Raw genomic sequence first — 25,423 nt, forward strand, 5'->3', positions numbered from 1 at the left:
AAAAAGAGAGGCATATTTACAAGCCCTTTGCACAATGTTTGACATGGGTGCAAGCAGAAAATGCATGCAGAGTAATAAAGTTGGCACACAGACAAGAATATGAAATGCCTTGAGAGATGCGTAAAGGATTTTACTAATGGCATAAATTGAGATAGAATATAAGATAAAGAGGGGCATATTTACAAGCCCCTTGCACAATGTTTGACATGGGTACAAGCAGAAAATGCATGCAGAGTAATAAAATTGGCACACAGACAAGAATATGAAATGCCTTGAGAGATGCGTAAAGGATTTTGCTAATGGCATAAATTGAGATAGAATATAAGATAAAGAGGGGCATATTTACTAGCCCCTTGCGCAATGTTTAACATGGGTACAAGTAGAAAATGCATGCAGAGTAATAAAATTGGCACACAGACAAGAATATGAAATGCTGTGAGAGATGCGTAAAGGATTTTACTAATGGTATAAATTGAGATAGAATACATAAAAAAGAGAGGCATATTTACAAGCCCTTTGCACAATGTTTGACATGGGTGCAAGCAGAAAATGCATGCAGAGTAATAAAATTGGCACACAGACAAGAATATGAAATGCCTTAAGAGATGCGTAAAGGTTTTTACTAATGGCATAAATTGAAACACAATATACAAAAAAGAGAGGCATATTTACAAGCCCCTTGCACAATGTTTGACATGGGTACAAGCAGAAAATGCATGAAGAGTAACAAAATTGGCACACAGACAAGTATTTGAAATGCTGTGAGAGATGTGTAAAGGATTTTACTAATGGCATAAATTGAGATAGAATATAAAAAAAAGAGAGGCATATTTACAAGCCCCTTGCGCAATGTTTAACATTAATGCTGGTATAGAGATAGTGTAATGGTTTCATTGGCATATACATAACATAAGACACAATTCAAATTTAAACAATACCCTATTAGCTAAGAGATGCAAACTGTCAGAAAATACAGTTAACATTATGGAAAAAGGTGAAAATATGAAAACCTTAATTCACACAGACACTCACTGTGATCCTTGTCAAAAATCTTTAAGCCCACATTTTATCAAAAAACATTTAGCATGATAAATCATTTATCACACAGAGCACAACCCATTTAAATGAGCACTACACTAAAATGCAGAAACCTGACTCATTTTCAAAATACAACAGTAATGAAGCCCAATATGCTTCTTATGCTTCCCAATACTGCAAACAGCACTCTCTCTATATTACTCACCTTTAAAATCGCTTTTGAAAATGTAGAACAGTGTGAAACACACACCAGATTTTCTTAAGCAGAATCCCTGAACTGCAGCTCAGACACTGGAAACAGAAATGGCACAGTTTCCCACTCATTCTTCTCACTTATTTCTGCTCATAACCAATGAATTGTCTTCCCACACTATTTCAAAACTAAACTAACATTTCAATTGGTTCTACATTTCCACACTTTCAAACTCACATAATATTCACCCATCCCCCTACTGCTCATTCAACCTGTTACCATGGTAACTCCCACCTAAGGAAGAACAGAGTTTAAAAGTTCAACATACTATGTTGCAAATGAATCCAACAAGGTTGTTAGAGCTTTCAATATAACAGCTAATCATGTGCAATGTTCCTTTCAATGACCTTTTCTGAACCATTAGAATTGCTTCTTAATAAAAAACAAAACTATGCACCCTAATATACTCTTTTGCATTTCCAGAAAGCACCAATCATTTCTTAAGCTTCAAGTGCAGTGAATGTCCTCCTCTTTTTTCTTAGCTGCAAGCTTTCCAACTGCCATTTCATTTACAGCCCTCATCTGAGTACAACCAGATCTGCCTTGAACATGCTTTCAGTATGGTTTGTAGGACACAGCTTTGTATTCTGGTCTAAAAGGTATGCAACAAACAGAGGAATTTTAAACCTTGATTTACCAAATGTGGATATTTTATGGATTGGCCAGAGAGGATCGAGATGTCACCAATTGATACCATTGGTGAAATCCTTCATGCATCTCCCACACCCTGACCTCATAATTGTGCACTGTGGTGGAAATGACCTATGCACTTCGACTGGGGTTGGTCTGGAAATGCTATTGAAGGACATCTTTGGATAATTGATGTAACTTTTTCCTCAAACTGCCTTTGTCCATTCCAATATATGCCAAAGGCAAAAATGGAATTGGTCCAATCAATTTTGTCCGCAGATTGAGAAAGCAAGGAAACATGTAAATAAATATGTTTCGGCATACATGAGAGACTTTGGAATGAGTTGTATATACCACAACAACTTGCGTTAAACCATGCAAGGCATCTATAGGACAGATGGTGTACATTTCACTGATGAAGGGAACAGAGTCTATCTCTGTAACATCAGACTCTGCATTGGTACTTACTTGTAGGTACCAAAAAAAACACAATGAACATAACAGCTCTTTTTAGAGCCAACTAACATGTAAACTCAAATATGATTTTTAACTTTATTTTTTTTATTAATTTTTACCGAGGTCCACGCACCGAGCACTCACCGAGCACTCCCCGTGCGCGGACATATCGTGTTTTCTGTTATTTTTTTAAAAATAAACATTATTTTTAACCTTAGGAGTCCTTGAAGGACCCCCTGAGAAGGCCTAAGGGGTCAGGGACACTCTATCCTACCCCCTTCCCACGGTTTTAAGTTATATTTTTCACTCTCTTCTGAAACCACAAAATGGCGGCGATAGAGTTCGCGCACCGTGCATTTACCGAGCACTCACGGTGCGCGGACCTATTGGACTTTTTAAAAAAAAATAAAACTAAATGGAAATGGACATCATCTTCTCTGTAGATACCTTGTATGTTGTAATGCAAGTTATTGTGGTATATTGAATCCATACTGTAGTCTTTCAGGAAAGCAGAAACAGATTTGTTCACATGATTCCTTCCTTTCTCAATGTGTGGTCAGAATTGGCGTAGGGCGTCATGAGTTCCTACTCTGGTGAAACACACTTGCTGTTCTATATACTTACTTATGTTGTAAACTAGTGAATCAAAGACAGTCAGTGAAAGAAAGGATGCAGGACATGATGAACACAAATTTGTATCAATTTGCTACTACCTCATAAAGTACATTTAAATAAGTATAATTTTCAAAACAATTTTTCTTTACTAAATTAAAATGTATTTATCAGAATTTTCAAAATCTAAAAGAACTTGTAGCATTTCTTCATCGGTAATTTCATCCGTCAAAGTGTCTGAAAATGATTCGTCAAACTCAACAATGCCTACACATTCCATTAATTCCATATCTAGTGTTTCATCAAAAAATCTGCCATGGTATCTCCTTCAGCTTCTTCATGATTTGTTTCATCTATAGGACCAATTTGAACCACAGAATACGTTGCCTCAATAAACGTTGCTGGTATTTCAAAGAAGATGTTGGTAGGCTCCTCATTTTCATTCATCATTTTATGTTAGTGTACTATTAAAAGAAAGAGAAACAGCGCTTAGGAAGAGTGAGATTGGGCAGAGAAAAACTATTAAATTATATTAAAAGAGTCACTACTGTGTAAATCTCACACCAGAAATTGAACACCAAAATTTCCTCACAAAACTACCTCAGACACCATAGTCACAAAATGGCCGTGTTTCCCTGGACAGTGTATAGTATCAAGCAAGAATTAGAAATATAAAGCACTGCATCTGATGTTGCCCTACTCAATCCATAAGTATAACAGAAAAACATTAAATAACTAACTGAAAACATTTTTCCTATTAACTTAAAGTGGACAGCAGAGTTCTCCTTACAAATTAACAACTCACCTTCTAGAAAACTGTTGAACAGTAAATTCTGTCTCAATCTCACACCTCAGAAGTATACCTCAAACACTAAAATCTCAAAATGGCTGTGTTTCCCTCTCATTTTTCATACATATTCAAATACCCAGCCAATCACATTTTATCACACACAAAATCAAAACCAAAGTAACATTTTAATTGGTTCAAATTATCAACACTTTCAAACTCACATAATGTTCAACCTACCCCCAATGCTCTCTACTACTTACAATACTAACTCTCTACAAAACACCTACCTCAACCCAAAGGTGAAAGAGCCATCACTCAATGTTGCACTCAACCAACATCTAAACACTGAAACTTGTTATTTTAATGTATTTCCTTTTTGTCTTTTTGAGCCGAAGTCCGCGCACGGAGCGCGGACCCCGCGGTTTAAAATTATTATTATTTTTTTTTTTTCATCTTTCGGGGTCCTTTACAGACCCTATGACAAAACCTAGGGGGCTCAGAAATCTCTACCCTGCCTCCTTGTCAACTATTACACTTCTGTTTACAACCACTATCATCTGCCACAAAAACAAGATGGCGGACAACACTTCCTCATTTCGACTGACTGGAATGTTGACAGACTTCCAACAGCCAATCAGAATTCCGCGCACGTGCAAGGACGGAGCAAGCCCGTGCGCGCACCGTGTCCCGCCCATAGATATATAATTTGAAAAAAGTCGATTTTCTCAAAAATTACTGAAGGGATTTTCAACAAATATACAAAAGGCACTTCTGCATACCAGGCTCTACCATTTTGCCAAGTTTGCAGTAATTCCATTCAGCCGTTCGGGCTGTAGCTGTGTCTAAAGGTCCTATAGAAAATTGCATTGGACTCAATTTCACATTAAATTTTCACAAAAACTACTGGAGGGATTTAGACCAAACATACAAAAAGCACTGCTGCATACCAGTCCCTACCATTTTGCCAAATCTGGTGTAACTCCGTTCAGCCGTTCGAGCTGTAGCCTTGTCAGAATGTCCCTATGGAAATTAACATGGGGAAAACACGTTTTGGGAACCCCTTTTTTCTCGGCCCCCACTTGGCGAATCCCCCCGAAACTTTCAGGGAAGGAGCAGAGCGCAGCGAGGGAAAATTACAGGCAGATCCCTCAATCAGCGCCAAAGTTATTCCGAACAGAATGTTCGGAATTTCCTATGGTAACTAGGTCCTAACTATATATACCTACTGGCGGTCTCCAGTAGGTAGTTATAGTTAGGATTATTTTCAATAGGAAATCGTAACATTCTATTGTGAATAACTTTAGCGCCGGTTTAGGAATCTGCATGAAAATTTCCTCAAATTTGCCTCGCGGCGCTCCGGTCCTTCCCTGAAAGTTTGGGGGGGATTCGTCAAGCGGGGGCCGAGGCAAAAGGGGGGTCCCAAAACTTGTTTTCCCCATGTTAATTTCCATAGGGCATTCGACCTCACTTTTAGCCCGAACGGCTGGATGGATTTCCACCAAACTTGGCAAAATTGTAGGAACTGGTAGCCCGATGTGCCTTTGCTATGTCTCAAGATATGTGCTCCAGTGCATTTTAAGTAATTTAGGTTAAAAAAAAAAACATATCTATAAGCACGCCCCGGTATGCGCACCGGGGCGCAAACCAGCGTGCTACGCGAGTTCGCGCGCGGAAAGCTGATTGGCTATTGGGTGTTATGTTATGTTATGTTATGTTATGTTAAGGAGTGCTTGTAGAGCGCACTGTCACCATGGGTTTCCTGGCGCTGATCAGATACTGAGGGAACAAAGGGACTTAGCTGGGTTGGGGAAAGAGCCAGGTTTTTAAAGATTTGCGGAATTGGATAAGAGAGTTAGAGGTTTTAACGGAGGAGGGAAGGGAGTTCCAAAGTTTAGGGGCCAGATATGCAAATCTCCGACTTCCAGATCTACAGAGTTTGATGGAAGGGACAACCAGAAGGTGAAGATAGGATGATCTAAGATTACGTGAGGGACAGTAGGGCCTGATGAGGGATTTCAGAAAAGCGGGGCAAGAGCCAGCTAGAGATTTGAAGGTGAGGCAGCAGATCTTAAAGGCTGCCCTCGAGGTGACGGGGAGCCAGTGCAATTTAATGAGAAGGGGCTTGGCAGATTGCCATTTTGGGATCCCGAAAGCCAGTCTCGCCGCTTGGTTTTGGACAATTTGCAGTCTGAGGAGGGATGATTTAGGCAGACCGTGGTAGATGGAATTCAAAAAGTCCAAGCGGGAGAGAACAAGGGCCATGATGACTTGCAGCAACGCTTCAGGTGTAAGGAGATAGGCCACCTTCCTAATCCTACGCAACTGGTGCATGCAGGAGGAGACCACCGTCCCCACCTGGGGCCTGAGGGATAGCCCGGAGTCAATAGTAACCCCGAGACTCTTCACCGAGGCCACGGGGGTAGGGGGGGGGGGGGGGGCAAGCTCTGCCGGCCAGAAGTGCGGACCCCAGTAGGCGGGGCCCCTGCCAGGGAGAAGGAGCTCCGTCTTCCCGGGGTTCAGTTTAAGTTGGTTCTGGCACATCCACTGGAGGATATGGGACATAGCTTCCTGGAAATTAGGGATAGCAGAAGGGGAATTGAGAGGAAAGATGAGTTGCAGGTCGTCCGCGTAGTTAAAGACGGTGACGTCCCACTGCCTCAGAGAGAAGAGAAGAGGTCGAAGATAGAGGTTGAAGAGGAGAGGGGATAAGGAGGAGCCCTGGGGAACCCCACAGGGCGAGTGATCCCTAGGAGCCCTGAAAGTGCCCAAGCTGAGGGTCTGAGACCTCCCGGTCAGGAAGGATTTGACCCATGCCAGTGCCAGGCCTTGGATGCCGGCCTGCTCGACACGATGGAGAAGGATGTTGTGGTCCACCGTGTCGAAAGCGGCCGACAGATCTAATAGTACCAAGGCCTGGGGGGTACCCTTGTCAGCGCCGTCTCTCAAGGCATCCAGCACGGCCAAGATCACAGCCTCCGTAGAGTGGCCGGGTCTAAAGCCGGCTTGGTTGGCCTCGAGGAAGTTGGAACTCTCGATGAACTGTGAGAGGCAGGCGGTGACGTGAGCTTCCAAGATTTTAGAGAAAAAAGGTAAGAGGGAGATAGGACGATAGTTTGCCGGAACAGCGGGGTCCGCTCCAGGCTTCTTCAATAAAGGTACCAGAACGGCCTCCTTGAAGGAGCTGGGCACCGTGCCGGAGGAGAGAGAGGAGTTCAGCAGAGGAAGGATGCAGTCGGGTAAGGAGTGGCAGATGTCCCAAAGTATGGAGGGTGGGCAACAGTCGTCTGGGGACTGTAAACATTCCAAACAGTCCGGAGCGGCCGCCATCTTGTGTCTTGGTAGGATTGAGACACAAGAGGTGGCAAAAACAAAGGGGGAAATGACCATAAGGGGGCAGAGTAGACCCCCCCTGACCCTCTAGGTTTGATGTGGGGGCTATAAAAGGGCCCAGTGGGCCAAAAAAACAAAAAAAAAAAATTGATTTGCGCGGGGGGAGCGCCCGGTACGCGCATCGGGGAGCGGACCGGGGAGCGTAGCATGGGGAAAACCCAGTTCATTCATTGCGTCACCTCTACGACCCTTTCTTGCGTCAATACGCCCCTTTTGCATACATTACCCCTGACGTTAGTATAATGTGGCGCAGGGGTTTACAAAGTGACGCATCTACCTAGATGCGTCACTTTGTAAATATAACACAATAAGGTGCATGTTTTACGCTGCTGATGCGTCACAAAAAGTGACATACCGGTGGCGTAAAAGTACAAAGTGACGCATCTACCTAGATGCGCCACTTTGTAAATGTGACTCAATAAGGTGCATTTTTAACAGCACTGGTGCGTCACAAAAAGTGACGTACCGGTGGCGTGAAAGTGACGCATGGCCTCATAAATGAGGCCTTCAGTCTTCTACCATGCGTCATATTAAATATATGACGTATTATCTCACAAGTACTTACAGATGCGTCTGTATTTCAGACGTATCTGTAAGCGCAAAAGTGATGCATTGCTGGAGTGTGTCACAAAAATGATGCAACTCCAGCAATGCATCCTTTCACATGGGGCCAGGCCCATGTGAAAGGGCCTGCATCAGTTTTACGCCTGCTGTGAATCAGGCGCAAGATTTGGACGCAACAGCGTCATAAAAGTGACGCAGTGATATCTCATAGATTTTACTGCGTCACCTCTACGACCCTTTCTTGCGTCAATACGTCCCTTCTGCATACATTACACCTGACGTAGGTATAATGTGGCGCAGGGGTTTACAAAGTGACGCATCTACCTAGATGCGTCACTTTGTAAATATGACTCAATAAGGTGCATATTTTACAGCACTGGTGCGTCACAAAAAGTGACGTACCGGTGGCGTAAAAGTGACGCATGGCCTCATAAATGAGGCCTTCAGTCTTCTACCCATGCGTCATATTAAATATATGACGCATTATGTCGCAAGTGCTTACAGATACGTCAGTATTTCAGACGTATCTGTAAGCGCAAAAGTGATGCATTGCTGGAGTGTGTCACAAAAATGATGCAACTCCAGCAATGCATCCTTTCACATGGGGCCAGGCCCATGTGAAAGGGCCTGCATCAGTCTTACACCTGCTGTGAAACAGGCGCAAGATTTGGACGCAACAGCGTCATAAAAGTGACGCAGTGATATCTCATAGATTTCACTGCGTCACCTCTACGACCCTTTCTTGCGTCAATTCGTCCCTTTTGCATACATTACACCTGACGTAGGTATAATGTGGCGCAGGGGTTTACAAAGTGACGCATCTACCTAGATGCGTCACTTTGTAAATAAGACTGAATAAGGTGCATTTTTTACAGCACAGGTGCGTCACAAAAAGTGACACACCAGTGGCGTAAAAGTGACGCATGGCCTCATAAATGAGGCCTTCAGTCTTCTAGTCATGCGTCATTTTAAATATATGACGTATTATGTCGCAAGTACTTACATATACGTCAGTATTTCAGATGTATCTGTAAGCGCAAAAGTGATGCATTGCTGGAGTGTGTCACAAAAATGATGCAACTCCAGCAATGCATCCTTTCACATGGGGCCAGGCCCATGTGAAAGGGCCTGCATCAGTCTTACGCCTGCTGTGAAACAGGAGCAAGATTTGGACGCAACAGCGTCATAAAAGTGTAACAGAGATATCTCATAGATTTCACTGCGTCACCTCTACGACCCTTTCTTGCATCAATTCGTCCCTTTTGCATACATTACACCTGACGTAGGTATAATGTGGCCAGGGGTTTACAAAGCGACGCATCTACCTAGATGCGTCACTTTGAGGAAATATAAATTTTTGGTCAAGATTGTGTTCCCTATTGTGTACCCCACCGACTCCAGGTATCAGCTTAAAGTGCCTGTAACTTCCCTCCTGTACCAGCTATGAAGACGCAAACACATTTGCGTCCAACGTTAACATGTCCTCTTTCAGACCCACCCTGAATGGGTTGAATAGTCCGTTCCTAAGTATGCCATGCCAACGTCTTTTTGTGGTGTACTTAACATGTTTTTCAGCTTTAGCTGAGTAGGCCCTGAATCTCTGCAATCGAGCCTTTTTCTTGGCTTCTGACTCCGAAAGCCTCAGCCCAGGCTGCCCCTGTACCCGTGAACTCTGACTTACTTCTAGCGCGGCCCTCCGTGCTTAGCTCAGCCTGCTTCCTGCCAAGACTGACTTCAACCTTCGAATTATCTGATCTGCTCCTCGAAGATGCATTCCTGCCTACTAGCTTAAGTAAACATTCCCCCAGCTGCAGAGCCAAAGGGCCCGGCCACACTGTCTCTATACAAGCAATTCATAGCTCCTGTTACCATGCTACCATGGAAGGCCCATGCCCCCACGCTTCTCATGCAGACACTTAGGCGCTTATACACGCACTCACAGTCAGTATAGAATAGCTTCTGCCCCAGAGACCTTTCCGCCCAGATAACTCAGTTCCTAAAACATCAGATATCAGATATGATAGAAGCACAAGTTGATCTGACATGCCAGACTTCTGTCTCTTTCCGTCAGTTCAAATGTCAAGTCCCCAGCACCCTCCAGTGTCACGTCATTCACACGTCATGCAGCTGCGCGCGCATCCAAGCTTCCAATTTCTGCTGACATTGCAACATTTCTGTTTAGTGCCACCCACATGTGACACCTACTTGTGACGTTTCTAGCACACACCTCTAGTTCACGCCTAGTTTACGCCTTTTGATTACGTACTAGTAACACGTGGATGCTGTTATCTTGTCTTCTCTCAGCTGTTACGCCTACTGCATTACTTCTTATGGTGTAAATTAAGTATATAAGCTATGTATTGTCAATAAATTATGGCTCTATCCCTTCTGACACCCGTGTGGTGGTCAGAATAAGATATCCTGGTCATGACCATTCCTTTTTAAGGAATAAAACCCCTAAGAACTCTAACACCACGGACTCTGTCTTCTTTCTTCCGATCTGAGTTATTATTGATTAAGTACTTACCTGCATAGAAATTAAGATGGTAAATTAATTATTTACGACATTCTGGCGCCCGAATAGGGACCCCTCCCCCACCTCACGCGCCGGTAGGTGCATTGCAAGCTCTGTCCCCTGCCATCAGCTAGAAGGAACTTACACGTACCGGCAGGATTTCCTGCATCTCCCTCTGGTCCACGGAGGTGACGAAGACTGCGATCAGTACCCAGACGAGGCGGTGAGGAGTGCGGAGGATCCCGACCAGAGCCTAGCCGAAAGAAGCAAGGTCCGAGGTGTCAAGAGGCCCACCAGATTTCCGAAGTTTTCCGAAGTTTTTTCCGAAGTTTTCCGAAGTGTCGAGTCGAGTCCAGTCGAGTTTTCCGAGGCCTTCAGTTTTCCGTGCTTCCCGGTGAGTACCATTGCTGGGACGTATCTAGACGGGTTTGGGTACACAAGTCCGGTCTGCACTGTTTTAGACAGTGTATCTGTACTGTTTAGCAGTATATCCGATGATTACAGTTCTTGCACTGTGCACAGCAGTGTATCTGTGCTGTTTAACAGTACATCTAGTAAAGGGGGGTAGTTATATGTGCCTTTAAATGTTTTTCCATGTGATTAATGTCGTTGTATGAGTGACTGTTTTAATGTGTATTATCGTGTTCTTGTATAACTAGCCGTACCCAGTATTAAGTAAGTAAGGATTGAACATTCAGTACTAAGTAAGCAAAATGCCGTTTTTTAACAAGTTAAAGCAGATAGGAACTAGGAAAGGGATACTAGAGGAAGAAATTCCTATCCCCCCTAGGGACACTCCCGGTAACTTTATGTACCACAAGCATGGCATAGATGCCATATTATATCTAGATTTATGGGCCGACTATACTAAACACCTAGACGAAAGACACAGATGGCCCGTTACCGGAACATGGGATGCCGAGTGCATCATGAAAGTAGAAGAAGCATTATGGAAAAAGAAAGCCAGACAATCTCAGAAAGACGCCATAGAATTTTGGCGTAAGGAATCACATAAGCGTGCTGAAAAAGCACTTCGTAGAGAAGACAGACTTAAAGAATCAGAAAAAGCCCAAGAAAACGAATTAGTTACTGAAGGGATTCGAGTAAAGGTAGAACAAATGGACCGTGCACGAAACAATCTCGTAAACGGTATGTATCTCGCGGCCGAGGGTTCACCTGAGGCCATTTCCGAAATACCGAAAAATCTGCCGCCACCATTAGTTCCAACTAAAGTAACTCATAAAACGACTAAAGACATATTCCTGAATTCCTATCTAGAGGATGTAGCTCCCACTTACACCAATCTGCCTGTCCGCGCCCTGCCTACCGACGGGGACGGGGGTGGTAACACACCCCAAGATCATATTCCGCCAGTACCACGGCAGATTCCGCCTGTTCCGCCACCTCCACCACTTCCCGCACCTAAAGTTGATCTACTAAAACCACGTCTACCCGACCCTACTAAAAGACAAATTCAAGTTCAGATACAGACTCCACCGAGAGATAATGCCCAAGCTTCCGCTTCAGGAGGTGCGACAGGGGGTCTTCGGACCCCGCCATTGACTCACAGATTCAACCTTAGGGATATGCAGAGTCCTCTCACGTTCAGGTCACCCCGCCTTGACATGTTCAAAGAAAACCTTTCAGTTTGCAGATATGATCCAGTACCCGGGAAAAATGATATAATGATGTTGGCATCACTACGGTTAAGATCTGCTACTGATTTCCTGCTGTGCTATGCAGGAATGAAGGAGCGCCTAGATCGAATATATAAGTTTGTTCAGACTGGAGTAGACCCTGACAGTATTAAGGATGCCATGGAGCATCAGAAAGTCGACATTCAAGCACAGATATTACGATTTTTCATAAATTGTCTAATAAGAGAACGAGATAGGCCTGGAACAGATCAGAGTGAATTAGATGCACTAAACAAGTGGGGCCAAAATATATCTGAAGGAAAACATGACAAGGTGACTTGCATAGCCACTATGTACAGGAAAATAAGAAAAGCAGTGATAGAAGCACACCAAAAGGAGAAAGAAAAGGCTTCCTCCGAGGAGGAAGAGGAAAGTGAAGAACCAGAAAAGACTGCAGATACTATAGCGTATGTAGGTAAGGGAACTTACCTTAGGAAGGGCATTCGTCCAGAAAGTAAGAGAGTTTTCTTTTCTGCCTTAACAAACCCGAATTCTGCCGAACATCAGTTCCAGGAGACTGATAAAAGGCTTCGAGACCGAATGGGGTACCATGTACTAAATTCTATGGATGAACAAGAACTAGCCCGGTCCGCCATATTATGGGCCGAAAATCCAGACATATATAATGATGACACCGTAGCACAGACGTTTCTGAACCTTTCCCCAGATGAGCAGAAATTAGCAGGTGTATACATGATTCAGCACCTCCTCATCAAGTACAGAAATCATCATTCTGACCCAGGTCCCTTACACGAGACACTAGAAGCACTACTCATGAATAGATGGAGAGGCTTAAGTACCAAGTTAATACAAATAATTCTGGAACAACGACACAGATATAACACTTTTGTAAGCTCTGAATATGTTCCCGCTCCGCCCCCAGAAAGGAAAATGTATCACATGCAACGCCTGAGTGGCATGGAAAGTCAGAACCCCTTACGAGAAGTGCACCCTGTTATGGGTGAAGATCATGTCTTGAAACGCGTGTATGTTCACACGCCTCTGACTAAGTTAGAACTGTTAGAAATGAAGAAACTAGTCCCGTGCCATGATAAAGACCCTGCAGGTTTTCACAGAGAACTTAAAGATATGTTACTGATGGGGGATTACACGTATGAAGATATCATGAAAATGTTAAAGGTACTGTTGCCCACGGGCATCTATGAGAAACTTAAAGAAAAAGAATGGGAGGTGGGAGACAAAAAGATTGCATGGGCAGAAATAGAAGACGAAGAGAGTAAACGTGTCCCAGGGGTAGGCCTTGGGGAGAAAACTAAAGCATTACCCAGTTTGATAGTACAGGTCCTGCCAAGATTATTGACAACTAGAAAGGAAGATTGGGACGCCATCTCGTCCTGTAAACAGAAGCATGATGAAGATACTAGTGACTTCTATTCAAGATTCGAGAAATGTTTCATTATTAATAGTGGCCTTAAACCAAGTAGCGAGTCATATCCGCATCTTTTTGTATCAAAATTAGTCGAGAATTCCCTACCGTTAGTTAAGAATCGAGTGTACAAAGTTGAAAGTACTTGGCAGGCAAATACGCCATCCCAGATGTTACAGATGCTCCAATACCATCAGAACAGAATTAGAGAAGAACAAGATCAGGAACAGAAACGCATGAAAGACACGAAGATGAAAATGTTAGTAGCCCAGTCGGTTCCAGCCGACAGTCCGAGAAAGGGTGCGACCCAGACAAGTCACGCTATAGCTCCCGTTAAAGGGACATGCAATTATTGCAAGCAGCCCGGTCATTACGTACATGAATGCCCAGTTCTGAAACATAATATAGCGACAGGTAAAACTAAAGAAAGGCCACATCCGCCTAGACAGGACCATGGTCATCAACAGACCTCACCGAACGAACAGCCCATGCAGAATACACAGCCTATGCATGCTTCATCACACGCAGCACATACAGTAGCTGTACCACAGCCACAGCCCATTGCCGCAACTCAGCAAGTTTCGCAACAGATGTACCAGTATGCTCAGTCTGCATACCCCGATTACCCACGATACACATGAAACAGCCTAGAGAGGGAAGGTGGCTTGCCTCTTATTGAAATTCCTGTAGATCAAGAAGGTCCTTATGTACACAGTCAAGTATTGGGAAAAGACAGAAAGTTTTTAATTGACACAGGGGCAAGTCGCACCACAATCAGCCATGACGAAGTCCCAGGGGCACCCCTCTCAGGCTCACAGAATGTTTCCCTTGGTTTTTCAGGACAGCCTATTGTAAATGAGGTATCGCAACCCGTTCCTCTGGCTGTGGGTCCATTATCACGTGTCACAGACCTATTGCTTACGAAATCATGCCCAGAAAATCTGTTAGGAATCAAGACTCTGAAGGCTCTAGGAGCTATAATATGCTGTTCCCCGGAGGGAGTTAGACTCTTTCTGCGGGATTTCAAGGGTCATTATGTCCTGCGAGAGTTTGATGTCAGATTGAAAAATGTACCAGATCACTTGTGGGCAAAAGGCCCAACAGATGTAGGTTGCATGCATATCACACCGTACCGTGTAACACTCAAGGCAGGTGTTGTTTTACCCAGAATCAGGCAATACAAGTTACCACCTGATGCTGTAGTGGCTTTACTGAAAATCATTGAAGAGCTCATTACCCAAGGAGTGGTCGTAGAGACCGACTCCAATATCTGTAATTCACCAATCATTCCGATTCTTAAACGTACTGATCCCAATGCACCGCCAGTATATCGGCTGGTGATTGATTTAAGAGAGCTGAATAAATGCATTGTTCCACAGTTTCCTGTGGTCCCCGATATCTCTTCCCTATTGACTGCTATTGATTCAGAAGCAACGTTCTTTACCGTAATTGACCTCAAGAACGCCTTCTTTAGTGTACCTATTGACCCAGAAAGCCAATATCTCTTCGGATTCAGTTTAAATGGACGAAGTTTCAAATTTTCCCGCGCACCTCAAGGATTCACAGAAAGCCCCAGCATCTATAGTCAAGCACTGAAAAGACAACTAGATTGTATTCAAATGCCAGTTAATACCGCTTTACTACAATACGTCGATGATCTATTGATCACCGCACGAAGTGAGCCCGAATGCGAGCAAGCATCACTGACAGTTTTACATTTTCTGGCCGACAAGGGACGCAAGGTGTCTCCTTCGAAGCTACAATTCTGTGTTCAGCAAGTTGTGTACTTGGGTCACTTGCTGTCCAAAGTGGGGAGACAGCTCACTCCCGATCGCATTCAGTTAATTGTAAATATGCCGCGACCCCAGACACAAAAGGAGGTGCGGGCCTTCATAGGCCTCACCTCGTACTGCAGACAATGGATTCCTCAATATGCATTTCTAGCTAAACCACTCATCCAGTTAACGACACAGGAGGCAGCGACTTCGACTGTCCTCCCTTGGACTCAGGAACACACACAGGCTTTTGAAGAATTAAAGAAAGCTTTATGTCAAGCACCAGTTCTAGCGACACCATGTTATAGCAAACCGTTTACACTTTTTGTTACAGAACGTGATGGCACAGCATTGTCTGTCCTCACTCAAGACCAAGCAGGTTCACATAAACCTTGCGCTTATTTTTCAAGTACATTGGATTCAGTAGCCCAGGCACTCCCTGCGTGCTTGAAGTCAGTAGCAGCAACAGCATTAGCAATCAGACAGAGCGATTCAATTGTTTTAGGCCATCAATTAACAGTACAAGTTCCACATTCTGTAGAGGTTCTTTTAAACAGAACCCAGATTCAGCACTTAACTATAGCACGACTGACAGGTTACGAATTGACGCTATTCCAGCCACACATAGAAATCAGACGCTGCAGCATTCTGAACCCCGCAACATTGTTACCCTCCATTATGACAGATCCAGCCCCGCATGATTGCATAGAGATCATTAATGCAGTAACAAAGCCTAGACGAGACTTAACAGATGTTCCACTGACAAATCCAGACCTGACACTTTATGTGGACGGTTCATGCATGAGAACAAGTACAGGAGAATTAGTGGCCGCGTATGCAGTGACCACTGAAACTGAAGTTAAAGAAACACATCGTATTGACACACTGTCCGCTCAAGCAGCAGAGCTTATTGCTCTGACCCGAGCCTGTATACTAGCCAAGAACAGAAATGTTAACATATACACAGATTCCCGTTATGCGTTCGGAGTCGTACACGACTTCGGCATGTTATGGCAAGAAAGAGGTTTCTTGACCTCTCATGGTGCCAAGATCCAACACGGTCCCCTCATTCAAGCACTGTTAGAAGCAATACATTTGCCTTCAGGCATATCTGTTATGAAGTGTAAAGCACATACTAAAGTCACAGATTCTGTTTCCCAGGGTAATGACCTGGCAGACCAAACAGCAAAACATACAGCACTGACTCACACACAGACAACCGATGTGACAAAGACAATAGTACCGACAAAGTGTATGGCAGTTAAGGATCCCGCTCTAGATGTAATCGATATTCAGACACATGCCACCCCAGATGAAATAAAGAAATGGACTGAACTAGGAGGGATCCAGACAGATCAAGGTTGGATGACAAAGGGAAAATCTACATGGTTTCTCCCTGACTCTATGGTTCAAGTCATAATAAATACAGCACATAGTCCAGCACATCTAGGAGAGAAAGCGATGTTAGACAGTTTACAAAATCTCTGGAGCAATAAACACTTACGAGCAGCCGCAAAACAGAAAGTGCGTACTTGCATGATCTGTTGTCAGTTCAATCCAGGTAAAAGCGTCCCTGTAGAGCAAGGTGGATTTCATCCTCCCGATCACCCTTTTGAAGTCCTCCAGATGGATTATATCCAGATGGACCGTTGTCGAGGATTCAAATATGTCCTTGTAGTTGTTTGTGCACTTTCCCGTTGGACCGAAGCATACCCAGTCTCAGACTATACTGCTCCGACCACTTCCAAGCAGCAGGTTCGTGAATTCTTCCCACGGTACGGTTTGCCTCGTGTCGTGTACTCAGATAATGGACAACCCTTCTCGTCCGAATTAATGAAGCAAGTTTCTTTACTGCTAGGATACCAGTGGAAATTCCATTGTGTCCGACATCCCGAAGCCGCAGGCCTTGTAGAAAGGCATAACCAGACACTAAAAATACGCCTTGCAAAAATATGTTAGGAGAAAGGGGTCGACTGGATAGTCGCCCTGCCCGTGGCACTGTTCTATATGAGAATGGTTGCCCACTCGAGATCAGGGCTATCCCCGTACGAAGTGGTTTTTGGCAGACCACCGAATATGTGGGGGACGCCCATTCCGAAGAAAATCACTGATGTTGATTGTAATATGTTGACAGATTACCTTGCCTCCTTGATGTCTGCACTCCAATCATGTCATTCACAGGTTGCCGCAGCCTTTCCTGACAACACTGATGTAAAGCCGCATGATGTCCGTCCTGGGGACCTGGTGTTAGTGCGCAATTTCGATAGGAAAAGTCCGCTGGAGCCTCGCTGGAAATCGCCGAAGACCGTCCTTCTCACCACGAGGACCGCCGTGAAGATTGAAGGGAGAAAGGGGTGGGTCCACACGAGTCATGTGAAAAAATTCCATGAACTGAAACCAGACCGAGACTCGTCCACCCCCACCAAAGACTGTGTTGAGCCAAAAGACTTTACAGTTTCTGAACGAGAAAAAACTCCCCAAGAAGAGTATAAGTCGAAACTCCGATCTAGCAAGTCAGACAGTTTAATTGTTTAAGTTCTCCCCTAGGTGAATCGGTTAAATAGTTTCTGACATGTATCCCCTAGATCGAGATAGAGAGAGAGAGAGACAATACAAAAAACGTACATATTGTAAATCACTCCGCAGTCACTGTATAGTGACACTATTAATTATGTTTTTTCTAAGTATTCTGATTATCATTGCCAGTATAATTCTTCCTATCTATTGCCCTATTTTCAAGCATGAACAATCTGCTTACAATGTATCTGCTGAACATTCTTTTAGCGAATTGCCTCCACATGAACTTTCTTACAGACTTGCGCTGCGCAACAACCCATTCATTAGTATGTTACATCACTCCCATCAGACCAGCAATGCTACCAATTGTTGGGTATGTGGCCGACTCCCTCCCCATCAGAAATACCAGGGAGCTCTGCCTCTTTTTCCATATCCATTCTCTCACAATGGCTCCTGCGGTGCATGGAGTAGACTGATAAATTCTATAGATTCTGATATTGCCGTTACCCTCGAAGGGGGCTGGATTTGGGGAAACCTGAACTTAGTCCTATTCTACGCCTGTTACCCTAATAGTAAAGGTCAATCTGTGACCATAGGAACTGATCTAGAAAATGAAGTATATGGGTTAGGCAATTACACAGTTAACCTTATGATTCTTGCTATTGAATCCGAAGCTGCACCCGCCCTCCCCGCCATGTCAGTATTACCAGTCACTGGTCATCTCTGTGTTAGAAAGAAGGGTTCAGTACACCTAGGTCATAGTAAATGCACTACTGTAATCGAATTCACTGATGAGGGTAGGTCCTCATTTCGAGCTAAACGACATTCATATTTTGTTTGTGGCCATACCGCATACATAAGTCTACCTCCAGATTGGGATGGTACCTGTTACATTGCCTTCCTTCTGCCCCCTGTTTTCTTAGCTCCTCCTGATTATCATAGAAATTCCAATCTAGTAAACAATAGACTCCGAAGAGACCTCCCGCTTGTCGACTACACAGAAACGGCATGGGAACAATACACAGATTTTAATAAAGGATTCTTTTTCTTTGTAGGCCCCGTCCAAAATAGTAAAGCAATACGTAGATTAACTAGAACACTTGAAGCAGTAGTACATGAAACCGCTTCCGCTTTAGGTAACATAACAGAGGAACAGTCTGCTATGCGGATTGTTGTCCTTCAAAATCGTCTTGTGATTGACGTCATCTTGGCAGATCGAGGTGGAGCTTGTAAGGTCATCGGGTCAAGTTGCTGTGTTTTCATTCCAGAAAACGCGCCATCTGTATACAAAGCTATTACCCGTCTTCATAAAATTGCCAATCTGATACATCAGAATCCAGGCACCTGGACTTGGTCCGGTTGGTTCTGGACAACGTTAACTGCTTGGGGATGGAAGATCCTATCCTTCCTAGGCATTGGCCTAGTCATAGTATTCAGTTGCTGTCTGTGCCTACAGTGTGGGCCAGCGATTTGTGGACTATGTGCCACATCATGCATTGAACATTCCAGTCTCCTCTTAAACCGTCAAAGAAAGAAAGATGAGCAAATGATGTTGCAAGAACAAACAGATCGATTCATGAGGATCGAGATATCATGAAGGGTCCGTAGGGAACAAGGAGGGAATGAGGAAATATAAATTTTTGGTCAAGATTGTGTTCCCTATCGTGTACCCCACCGACTCCAGGTATCAGCTTAAAGTGCCTGTAACTTCCCTCCTGTACCAGCTATGAAGACGCAAACACATTTGCGTCCAACGTTAACATGTCCTCTTTCAGACCCACCCTGAATGGGTTGAATAGTCCGTTCCTAAGTATGCCATGCCAACGTCTTTTTGTGGTGTACTTAACATGTTTTTCAGCTTTAGCTGAGTAGGCCCTGAATCTCTGCAATCGAGCCTTTTTCTTGGCTTCTGACTCCGAAAGCCTCAGCCCAGGCTGCCCCTGTACCCGTGAACTCTGACTTACTTCTAGCGCGGCCCTCCGTGCTTAGCTCAGCCTGCTTCCTGCCAAGACTGACTTCAACCTTCGAATTATCTGATCTGCTCCTCGAAGATGCATTCCTGCCTACTAGCTTAAGTAAACATTCCCCCAGCTGCAGAGCCAAAGGGCCCGGCCACACTGTCTCTATACAAGCAATTCATAGCTCCTGTTACCATGCTACCATGGAAGGCCCATGCCCCCACGCTTCTCATGCAGACACTTAGGCGCTTATACACGCACTCACAGTCAGTATAGAATAGCTTCTGCCCCAGAGACCTTTCCGCCCAGATAACTCAGTTCCTAAAACATCAGATATCAGATATGATAGAAGCACAAGTTGATCTGACATGCCAGACTTCTGTCTCTTTCCGTCAGTTCAAATGTCAAGTCCCCAGCACCCTCCAGTGTCACGTCATTCACACGTCATGCAGCTGCGCGCGCATCCAAGCTTCCAATTTCTGCTGACATTGCAACATTTCTGTTTAGTGCCACCCACATGTGACACCTACTTGTGACGTTTCTAGCACACACCTCTAGTTCACGCCTAGTTTACGCCTTTTGATTACGTACTAGTAACACGTGGATGCTGTTATCTTGTCTTCTCTCAGCTGTTACGCCTACTGCATTACTTCTTATGGTGTAAATTAAGTATATAAGCTATGTATTGTCAATAAATTATGGCTCTATCCCTTCTGACACCCGTGTGGTGGTCAGAATAAGATATCCTGGTCATGACCATTCCTTTTTAAGGAATAAAACCCCTAAGAACTCTAACACCACGGACTCTGTCTTCTTTCTTCCGATCTGAGTTATTATTGATTAAGTACTTACCTGCATAGAAATTAAGATGGTAAATTAATTATTTACGACAACTTTGTAAATATGACTGAATAAGGTGCATTTTTACAGCACTGGTGCGTCACAAAAAGAGACGGACTGGTGGCGTAAAAGTGACGCATGGCCTCATAAATGAGGCCTTCAGTCTTCTAGACATGCGTCATATTAAATATATGACGTATTATGTCGCAAGTACTTACAGATACGTCAGTATTTCAGACGTATCTGTAAGCGCAAAAGTGATGCATTGCTGGATTGTGTCACAAAAATGATGCAACTCCAGCAATGCATCCTTTCACATGGGGCCAGGCCCATGTGAAAGGGCCTGCATCAGTCTTATGCCTGCTGTGAAACAGGCGCAAGATTTGGATGCAACAGCGTCATAAAAGTGACGCAGTGATATCTCATAGATTTCACTGCGTCACCTCTACGACCCTTTCTTGCGTCAATTCCTCCCTTTTGCATACATTACACCTGACGTAGGTATAATGTGGTGCAGGGGTTTACAAATTGACGCATCTACCTAGATGCGTCACTTTGTAAATATGACTGAATAAGGTGCATTTTTTACAGCACTGGTGCAAAGTGACGCACCGGTGGCGTAAAAGTGATGCATGGCCTCATAAATGAGGCCTTCAGTCTTCTAGTCATGCGTCATATTAAATATATGACGTATTATGTCGCAAGTACTTACAGATACGTCAGTATCTGTAAGCACAAAAGTGATGCATTGCTGGAGTGTGTCACAAAAATGATGCAACTCCATCAATGCATCTTTTCTTACCCTTCCACACCCCCGTTCCTTTTCTACATTTTCTTTGAATATCCACATTCCCCATGTTCACTCTCCTATGGGCAGGGATGCCCGCCACCCCTTCCACCACCAATCCCAATGGGAGGAGACAGACACAGTTTGAACTTTTGGAAGGCAGGGGGGCGTCACAACCCCCCCGGCCGTATTTATTAAAATATGAAACAAAATGTAAAACTTAAAATTAAAAACGTTTCATGTATCATGTACAAATTCAACTTCCATTACATTTGATGAAAACAGGTATTCAGGCTAACCTTAACAAATCTCTAATACAAAGATTTCCTAACCGAGTCCAACATCATGACATAATGCATTGCATACGAATTTGTACATCCTAACGTTAGGGGCCAATGGCAAGGTCTTAACCGGTGTCAGGTCCCTATCAACAAATTCCCGCCCTCACGTGTGAGTGGCGCATGCGCAGAGGACTTTACCCTCGTAGCCAACTGTAACTTCCCTTGTCGTGGGGGCCTCCTTTCACTCGACGCCATCTTAAGGTTGTCCGAGTTCCCGTGCGAGGTATCCGTAAGAAGGACAGCGTGGACTCCCCCCCTTTCCCCACACTCTCTTCCGCCGGAGCGGATATCCGGCCCCGGGGAAATTCTGTGGAGGGGCATATAGCCGTCTCCCCCCTGGGAGTGGCCTATGGCTGTCTCCCCCTGGGCGACCCATCCGTAATGGGTGCCGCCCCCCCCGGGAGGGGCCAATGGCCGCCTCCCCCCGGGCGCACCCATCCATAATGGGTGGCGCCCCCCCTAGGGACCTTGAAATCACTGCTCACCGATCATGACCTTACCGCCCGACCGAAGACTAAATAAATACAACAGTTAGTTACATACTAGGGAGAAAAAACCTATGCTAACTCTTAAAGTACAGCTCGATATATCCAATACTTTAACATTGCTACAAAGGAAGAAAGGTCCTATAGCACAGAACGTTCTTTATTGCATGCAATCCTTAACATTTCTACAAAGGAAAAAGGGCCTATAAGCAAGTATTCAGTTACATGCATACTCTTGGCATCGACTTAAGATGAAGGCAACGATTCCCACAAGACATGTTTTATTACAATCAAATTGCAACTTAGAACTTTGTTTACTCCCAAATTTTGCAACAGGGGCTGGTGGATGCGTCAAAAAACTGCAGCATGTTCCCTTGAGGGCTCACGAGCGACGGGTGGTGCAGCTTTCAGAGCGCAGGAACAAGAGGACGCTTCCCTGGATTCCCGCGCCTTTTATCCAGCAGCGGGAAGGCGGGGCCGCAACCCCATCCCGCCCATAGGTGCACGGACTTCCGGGCGGGTGTTTAGGACAACCCTTTTAGGCGGCAGGGGCATGCTCCGACCACGCCACTATGGGCATACCGGCCGGGACACGCCCCCCGCCCGCAACGGTTTCCCAGGGGATCGGGGCACCCAGCCATACGTTCGGGGTGACCGAGTGGTCTCCCCTTTCCATTCTCCTTACTTTCCTTCCCAACACTCACCTTTTTTCAGTCCCCCTACTTCACTTCCTTTCTCCTCTCAGACCTTTCTGTTCTTTCTTACTCATTTTCCTTTCTTTTATCAATGCACTCCACTTCACTTACTCTTTTTCATTTTTTTAAGAATATAGCTCTTTGATGAGAATTGGAGGTATTTCTGAAAAGAACTTTTTTTTCTCTTCTTTTTTTTTAGAACAAATACAAAAACAGGGAATGGAAACTGCTCAACAGGAGCAAAAAAATAAAATAAAATTAGGGCTGGGAATGGCAGCGATGGTTCTCCAATGCTCGAACCATGAGCAGAACACTTTGCTCCCCATAGCAAAGTAGCTGATCAAAGTCTCTGCATTTAAGGATGCCTTTGTTAAATGCAGGCTTAATGGTCGAAACCAGCTCTTGTGATCTCCCCCTCACCAATGTTGTTGGTCCTCCGGGAACCACTTGTGCCAGAGCCCTGACACTTTCCCGGGCAAAATTCTGGGAGTGCCTCCTCTCCACATGGCGAATCATTGTGGAGTTCCCAAAAGAATATTTTTTAGTGGGGTCACCCCGTGACAGGACTGTGTGACAATCCTGCACTCCACTTTTGGAGCATTTACCTTCTTCTGGTCATCAGGTATGGAAAGAAAATTCCAGATGAAATGTTCTTTGACTTTTGGCTGAGGAGGCTCTTCATCGATGAATTCATTGGAGTCATCTTCACTGCTGGATGGTCTGGCAGCCATGATAATCCAAGATATCCAACAAAGAACCGAGAGCAAAATGGCAGGTCTTTCAGTCACAAAAGTGAAAGAAGAAGTGAAGGAAATGGGTGGGGGGTTTCATTCTTTGTAAAAAAAACTGTTAGCAACCAATGAAAAGTGTTATTTTAAGGGCACATGACTTGACGCGCTTACGCTGCGTGCACTGAAGCGCTTCCGGGGGTGCTAACGTGGCGCGAACGTAGGCACTTCCGGGGGGCGCATACGCAGCGCGAACGAAGGCGCGTACCGGGGCGCTGCCATAGATATATATATTTTTTGAACCTAAATTACTCAAAAACCACTGGAGCACATATCCTGAGACATAGCAAAGGCACATCGGGCTACCAGTCCCTACAATTTTGCCAAGTTTGGTGAAAATCCATTCAGCCGTTCGGGCTAAAAGTGAGGTCGACCGCCCTACGGAAATTAACATGGGGAAAACACGTTTTGGGACCCCCCCTTTTATATCGGCCCCCGCTTGACGAATCCCCCCCAAATTTTCAAGGAAGGACCAGAGCTCTGCGAGGCAAATTTGAGGAAATTTTCAGGCAGATTCGTCAACCGGCGCCAAAGTTATTCACAATAGAATATTGAGATTTTGCATTGAAAAAAATCCTAACTACAACTACCTACTGGCAACCGCCAGTAGGTAATATATATATATATATATATATATATATATATATATATATATATATATATATATATATATATATATATATATATATATATATATATATATATATTACCTACCTACCTACCTACATATATATATATTCACTGAAAAAAACCATAGGTTTCACACCAGTTATAGTTAGGAATTAGCATTTAAAAAACCTATTAAATTCACTGAAAAAAACATAGGTTTCACACCAGTTATAGTTAGCTGGAAATTTTACTGATATAAAACCATTGAAATTCCCACGTTATAGTTAGTCGGACTCACTATAACTTGCGCGTGCAATGCACTGCTGATGACATCACATATTACATCACTCATGACATGGTCAGTGACATCACTCATGACACCATCCTTGTGACATAGTGACAGACCTCCTTTCAGTGTAATGTAACCCTTGAGACTCATATTCAAAAATAGAAACTGAAATTTTTAAAAAAATGGAGATACCTATATCAGTTACAACAAGCAATTCAGTAATTCCACTATCTATATACACATCCACTCATTCACCAACAGTTCTATATAGTCACTCATACATATACTCACTCATCATATGAAGTGATACACCTATACATCCTGTTACACACCGACATTCATCCAAAAGTTACTCACACACATATTCACACGTGCAAATAAACTATTGGACATCCATTTATTTGAATATAGAGTTATACACACACTTCCACCTTACTTCTATTTAAAATTACACATATTTATTCTCTTAAACAATCACTTATAGAAACACATACTTATTTAAACAGGAACTCTTACAATCTCTTACTCTCACATATACTCACTTATATACATCAATATTCATATATACTAGATTAAAACATATGTAGTTACTGATAAAGACACTAGTGAGACAGTCATTCACTCACTAACAAACACATATAGACACTCATCCACCCATACAGTCCTGTACATATGTTGTCTTCAAAACACATACAAACAAAGAGTCAGTCACTCATGCATCTATGTGCTAAGTAATACCCCCACCAAACCATATAGACACTCATACTGATACTAATAAAAATATCTAATAACCCATATACATACACATGAGTGGATGTGTATTAGATGGTGGTATTACTGAATTGGTTGTTGTAACTGGTATGGGTATATCCACTTTTTTGAAAATATTAGTTTCTATTTTTGAATATGTGTTTCATGGGTTACATTACACTGAAAGGAGGTCTGTCACTGTGTCACAAGGATGGTGTCATCAGTGATGTCATGAGTGATGTCACTGACCATGTCAT

This window comes from Lissotriton vulgaris, chromosome 6, assembly GCF_964263255.1.
Source record: "Lissotriton vulgaris chromosome 6, aLisVul1.2, whole genome shotgun sequence".
NCBI lineage: Eukaryota > Metazoa > Chordata > Amphibia > Caudata > Salamandridae > Lissotriton > Lissotriton vulgaris.